Source organism: Lycium ferocissimum, unplaced genomic scaffold, assembly GCF_029784015.1.
Source record: "Lycium ferocissimum isolate CSIRO_LF1 unplaced genomic scaffold, AGI_CSIRO_Lferr_CH_V1 ctg10568, whole genome shotgun sequence".
NCBI classification, from domain to species: domain Eukaryota; kingdom Viridiplantae; phylum Streptophyta; class Magnoliopsida; order Solanales; family Solanaceae; genus Lycium; species Lycium ferocissimum.
Genome location: NW_026713377.1, coordinates 24,789 through 31,348, shown reverse-complemented (window position 1 = coordinate 31,348; position 6,560 = coordinate 24,789). Strand labels below are relative to the sequence as shown.

The following is a 6,560-nucleotide window of genomic DNA, read 5'->3' as shown; positions in this document are numbered from 1 at the left end:
TTTTCATTGGTTATCACAGTGATCCCACCTTTCTTAGGTACTACATGCACAGGACTAACCCACTTACTATCAGAGATCGCATAGATCACACCTGCTTCTAGAAGTTTCATTATCTCTTTCTTTACAACATCTTTTAGATTCGGGTTTAACCTCCTCTGATGTTCTACAGAAGTCATCGATTCATCTTCCAGGTGTATTCTATGCATGCACAGATCAGGTGAAATGCCAGGTATGTCAGCTAGAGAGTAACCCAAAGCCTTACGATATTTTCTCAGCTCACACAAAAGCAGAGCAGTCTCTGCATTGTTCAGGTCAGCATTCACAATGACAGGATATGTGGAGTTGGGTCCAAGAAATGCATACCTGAGTCCCTTGGGAAGGGATTTGAGCTCTACCTTTGGAGCTTTCAGCTCGCTCCATGAGTCATCGGTCTGAGCTGCCGGAACAGTCGGGTTCTGAGGCGCGGTTGTTCCAGTCGATGTGCTGGAGTCACTGTTCTCCCCCAGACTTAGATTCGCCACCATCCTCTCCATACTCCTGGCTGAATCCAGGAATTTGGCATAGGCATCAGCATCAACACTCTCTAAGCTCTGCTCGGCTTCAGCTCTGACTAAGGCGAGTTCAAGTGGATCCTCGGTGAGAATCTCCTCGATCATTCCTTCATGCGGCTCTAGCGGATCACCATCTTCTTGGACAGTGAAAGTTTGTCCATCCAGCATCGGCTTCTTGAGCATCTGATCCATCTCAAACTTCATCACAATATCTCCAAGGTGGAGATCAATCTTCCCTTGTCGGACATCAATGATAGCTCCAACAGTGCAGAGGAATGGTCTGCCTAGGATCAGGGGATCATTGGAGTCTTCCTCGACTTCCAGAACAACGAAATCGGCAGGAACAATTGTATTCCCAACCAGAACTTGAAGATCTTCGAGGATTCCAACTGGAGACTTCACAGATCGATCAGCAAACACTAGTGACATCCTGGTAGGCTTGAAGTCCGTGTATCCAAGGCGCTTAGCCACAGTATATGGCATGAGATTTATGCTCGACCCTAGATCGACCAGTGAGCATGAGAAGAGTGTTCTCCCAATCTGAACCGAGAGAACAAATTTTCCCGGATCACCCAACTTCTTGATCCTTCTGTTCTGGAGCACCGCACTGCACTCCTTAGAGACAATCATGAACTCGCTGTCATCAGATATCTTCCCAGAGATCAATCCCTTGACAAAGCTACGCATGGATGGTATCATCTGGATCGCACTCATCAGAGGGAGCTTGACAGTTAGGTCTTCCAGCATCTTCCTGCACTTCATCTCTTCCTTATCCTTGCGTGTAGCCTTAGCTGGAACAGGGTAGGGCACTTTCGGTACATACTGACGAGCAGGAGAAGGTGCTGCAGTCGGTGGAACAACCCCAGCGGGTCGCTCTGCTTCAGGCGGAACAGTCTCAGTAGGTTGTTCTGCGTCTTCCTCATCTGTGGGTACAGCTTTAGGTGGCTGATCCGACTCCTTCTGCTTCCCTTTCTCAGCCGATGTGAATCTCCTGGGGTCTAGATCAGGCAGTTGCTTTCCACTCCTCAAACCTACTGCATTGCACTCCTTGGGGTTCTTGTCTGTTTTTCCAGGGAGAGTTCCTTGCTGTCTCTTCACGTTCTCAGCAGTCTGAGCAATCTGAATATCCATCTGTCTCATATGGCTTGAGACATTGTCATACTTCACACTCAGGTCATTGAACATATGATTCATCCTGGTGTTGATGTCGTTTGTGACCTGGTTCAGTGCTTTCCCTTGGATCTGCTGTCCTTGGAGCAGCTGGCTCATCATATTGGCGAGGCTCTTCATGTCATCATGCGGAGCAGTCTGAGTCGGTTGTGCAGCTTGCTGATTAACCGGCTGTTTCTGGCTGTGGAACTGGGCATTCTGAGCTGGGTTAAGGACAAAGGTTCTTCCCTGATTGCCATAAGGCCTTTGGTATCCACTGTTCTGACCCTGGTTCCCTTGAGCTTTATCGTCTGGTTTAGGGGCATTGAACAGGTGGGGATTGTTCCTCACGTTAGGGTTCGGGTGATAGTTCTTGAACTGCCATCCTTGCCCATTCACATAACTCACTTCATGCTGATCCTCAGCCGACTGATCTGCCTCTGATGTGCCTTCCGCGGTAGCTTTATCCTGTGGGGATTCTTCCATGATGAAGACCTGGTTCTGGTTACTCTTAATCAGCTGATCGACCTTGGCAGAGAGCTCATCAATCTTGCTGTTGTCGATGCTCTTCACCTTCTGAGTGCGATCAGTCTCGCGGTTATTGTCAGCTGAGCTTGAGGCCATGTTCTCAATCAACTCGAATGCACCTTGAGTGGACTGAGTCATGAAATCTCCCTTACTGGCTGAGTTCAAAGCGTTCCTGTACTCCCAGCCTACTCCATCGTAGAACACTCCCAGCAGATAGTCTTCCTCAAAACCGTGATGTGGGCACTCTCTGCGGTAGACATTGAATCGCTCCCAAGCATCGCAGAACGGCTCGTCCACCAGCTGTTTGAAGGTCACGATCTTCTGTCTCAGAGCTGCCGTCTTCGATTTCGTGTAGAAGTGGCTTAAGAAGGCCTCTCGGACTTGTTCCCAAGTGGTGAGTGATCCGGTGGGTAGTGAATCAAGCCAGCGAGCAGCTTTCCCATCAAGAGAGAAAGGGAACAGAGTACACTTGATGTAATCGGGTGGTACTCCATTCGCTTTAGTGAAACCACACATCTTCTCAAAGTGCTCGATGTGGTCCATCGGTATCTCAGCAGGAAGTCCATTGAAGATCTTCCTTTGCACTAGACTTATCAAGGCTGGCTTGATCTCGAAGTCTTGCCTAGTGCACGGTGGAGGGGTTATGGCAGATCGCGTAGCAGGCAGATTACGCAGTAAGTTTCTCTGGCCGATCTGGACCACTTCCTCCTGTTGGTTCGCAGCATTCAGAGCAGCTTGCTCGGCAGCAGCTTGCTGCGCTTGGATCGTCTGCTGCATCTGCTGCATCTGCTGTTGCATGAGTGCAAACGCAGCAGTGAGATCATCTGGATGATCACCCATGTTGGTGTTCGTTGATCTCGGCTGTTGACGGTTCTGTCGTTCCAATCTCGCTAGTTCCTCGTTAGAAAGCTGATGCAATGGTCCTTGTGCGTTGCTCCGAGTATGTCTACTGGTCATGCACCTGGATCATCAGCTGAAACAAAGAAAATAACACGAGTTAGATATCTTAGACTAGATATGAAACCGAAAATTAGAGGTAAAAAATCTGGTCCCCGTCGCAACGGCGCCAAAACTTGATACACTAAAAATGAATCCTTGCTACTGCCAAGTTAACAGTTGCAATTGTAGTACTTGAGATTCAAATCCAGAGGACCAGTCTACACTCTAGTTCTATAAGTTTCAGAATCAAGCTAAGAAGAAGATATGATTTGGTTGAAATAGGCGATAGTAAACAAGCAAAATAAACACGAGATTGATTCAATTAAACAAGAGCTAGCCTAGGGTATTTCATTGGGTGTTGAATTGGAGCTGGGAGAGGGATATCTTCTTACTCACAACTCCTATGAGATTTATTCAACTTCCTGGTTATTCTCCACTGATTAGTGGTTCCAAATAAAGCTTCTTAGATCGTGGTTCATCCTGGTTTGATAAGAATCATGAAGATATTGCCATATGTCCGAACAGGCTAATCTGGAATCATCTGGATAGAAAGTGGGATATCTTCTTACTCACAACTCCTATGAGATTTATTCAACTTCCTGGTTATTCTCCACTGATTAGTGGTTCCAAATAAAGCTTCTTAGATCGTGGTTCATCCTGGTTTGATAAGAATCATGAAGATAATGGCATATGTCCGAACAGGCTAATCTGGAATCATCTGGATAGAAAGGTGGGATATCTTCTTGCTCACAACACTTATGAGATTTATTCAACTTCCTGGTTATTCTCCACTGATTAGTGGTTCCAAATAAAGCTTCTTAGATCGTGGTTCATCCTGGTTTGATAAGAATCATGAAGATATTGCCATATGTCCGAACAGGCTAATCTGGAATCATCTGGATAGAAAGTGGGATATCTTCTTACTCACAACTCCTATGAGATTTATTCAACTTCCTGGTTATTCTCCACTGATTAGTGGTTCCAAATAAAGCTTCTTATATCGTGGTTCATCCTGGTTTGATAAGAATCATGAAGATATTGCCATATGTCCGAACAGGCTAATCTGGAATCATCTGGATAGAAAGTGGGATATCTTCTTACTCACAACTCCTATGAGATTTATTCAACTTCCTGGTTATTCTCCACTGATTAGTGGTTCCAAATAAAGCTTCTTAGATCGTGGTTCATCCTGGTTTGATAAGAATCATGAAGATATTGCCATATGTCCGAACAGGCTAATCTGGAATCATCTGGATAGAAAGTGGGATATCTTCTTACTCACAACTCCTATGAGATTTATTCAACTTCCTGGTTATTCTCCACTGATTAGTGGTTCCAAATAAAGCTTCTTAGATCGTGGTTCATCCTGGTTTGATAAGAATCATGAAGATATTGCCATATGTCCGAACAGGCTAATCTGGAATCATCTGGATAGAAAGTGGGATATCTTCTTACTCACAACTCCTATGAGATTTATTCAACTTCCTGGTTATTCTCCACTGATTAGTGGTTCCAAATAAAGCTTCTTAGATCGTGGTTCATCCTGGTTTGATAAGAATCATGAAGATATTGCCATATGTCCGAACAGGCTAATCTGGAATCATCTGGATAGAAAGTGGGATATCTTCTTACTCACAACTCCTATGAGATTTATTCAACTTCCTGGTTATTCTCCACTGATTAGTGGTTCCAAATAAAGCTTCTTAGATCGTGGTTCATCCTGGTTTGATAAGAATCATGAAGATATTGCCATATGTCCGAACAGGCTAATCTGGAATCATCTGGATAGAAAGTGGGATATCTTCTTACTCACAACTCCTATGAGATTTATTCAACTTCCTGGTTATTCTCCACTGATTAGTGGTTCCAAATAAAGCTTCTTAGATCGTGGTTCATCCTGGTTTGATAAGAATCATGAAGATATTGCCATATGTCCGAACAGGCTAATCTGGAATCATCTGGATAGAAAGTGGGATATCTTCTTACTCACAACTCCTATGAGATTTATTCAACTTCCTGGTTATTCTCCACTGATTAGTGGTTCCAAATAAAGCTTCTTAGATCGTGGTTCATCCTGGTTTGATAAGAATCATGAAGATATTGCCATATGTCCGAACAGGCTAATCTGGAATCATCTGGATAGAAAGTGGGATATCTTCTTACTCACAACTCCTATGAGATTTATTCAACTTCCTGGTTATTCTCCACTGATTAGTGGTTCCAAATAAAGCTTCTTAGATCGTGGTTCATCCTGGTTTGATAAGAATCATGAAGATATTGCCATATGTCCGAACAGGCTAATCTGGAATCATCTGGATAGAAAGTGGGATATCTTCTTACTCACAACTCCTATGAGATTTATTCAACTTCCTGGTTATTCTCCACTGATTAGTGGTTCCAAATAAAGCTTCTTAGATCGTGGTTCATCCTGGTTTGATAAGAATCATGAAGATATTGCCATATGTCCGAACAGGCTAATCTGGAATCATCTGGATAGAAAGTGGGATATCTTCTTACTCACAACTCCTATGAGATTTATTCAACTTCCTGGTTATTCTCCACTGATTAGTGGTTCCAAATAAAGCTTCTTAGATCGTGGTTCATCCTGGTTTGATAAGAATCATGAAGATATTGCCATATGTCCGAACAGGCTAATCTGGAATCATCTGGATAGAAAGTGGGATATCTTCTTACTCACAACTCCTATGAGATTTATTCAACTTCCTGGTTATTCTCCACTGATTAGTGGTTCCAAATAAAGCTTCTTAGATCGTGGTTCATCCTGGTTTGATAAGAATCATGAAGATATTGCCATATGTCCGAACAGGCTAATCTGGAATCATCTGGATAGAAAGTGGGATATCTTCTTACTCACAACTCCTATGAGATTTATTCAACTTCCTGGTTATTCTCCACTGATTAGTGGTTCCAAATAAAGCTTCTTAGATCGTGGTTCATCCTGGTTTGATAAGAATCATGAAGATATTGCCATATGTCCGAACAGGCTAATCTGGAATCATCTGGATAGAAAGTGGGATATCTTCTTACTCACAACTCCTATGAGATTTATTCAACTTCCTGGTTATTCTCCACTGATTAGTGGTTCCAAATAAAGCTTCTTAGATCGTGGTTCATCCTGGTTTGATAAGAATCATGAAGATATTGCCATATGTCCGAACAGGCTAATCTGGAATCATCTGGATAGAAAGTGGGATATCTTCTTACTCACAACTCCTATGAGATTTATTCAACTTCCTGGTTATTCTCCACTGATTAGTGGTTCCAAATAAAGCTTCTTAGATCGTGGTTCATCCTGGTTTGATAAGAATCATGAAGATATTGCCATATGTCCGAACAGGCTAATCTGGAATCATCTGGATAGAAAGTGGGATA

The 6,560-nt window shown here is 43.4% G+C and overlaps 1 non-coding gene across 1 annotated transcript; it reads left to right on the top strand.

Moving 5' to 3' along the window:
• Window positions 1-2,454: 2,454 nt before the first annotated feature.
• Window positions 2,455-2,561, top strand: LOC132041535 (small nucleolar RNA R71). The gene has a single exon (XR_009411079.1). It is a non-coding gene; the product is annotated as a small nucleolar RNA R71 (small nucleolar RNA).
• The last annotated feature ends 3,999 nt before the right edge of the window (window positions 2,562-6,560 follow it).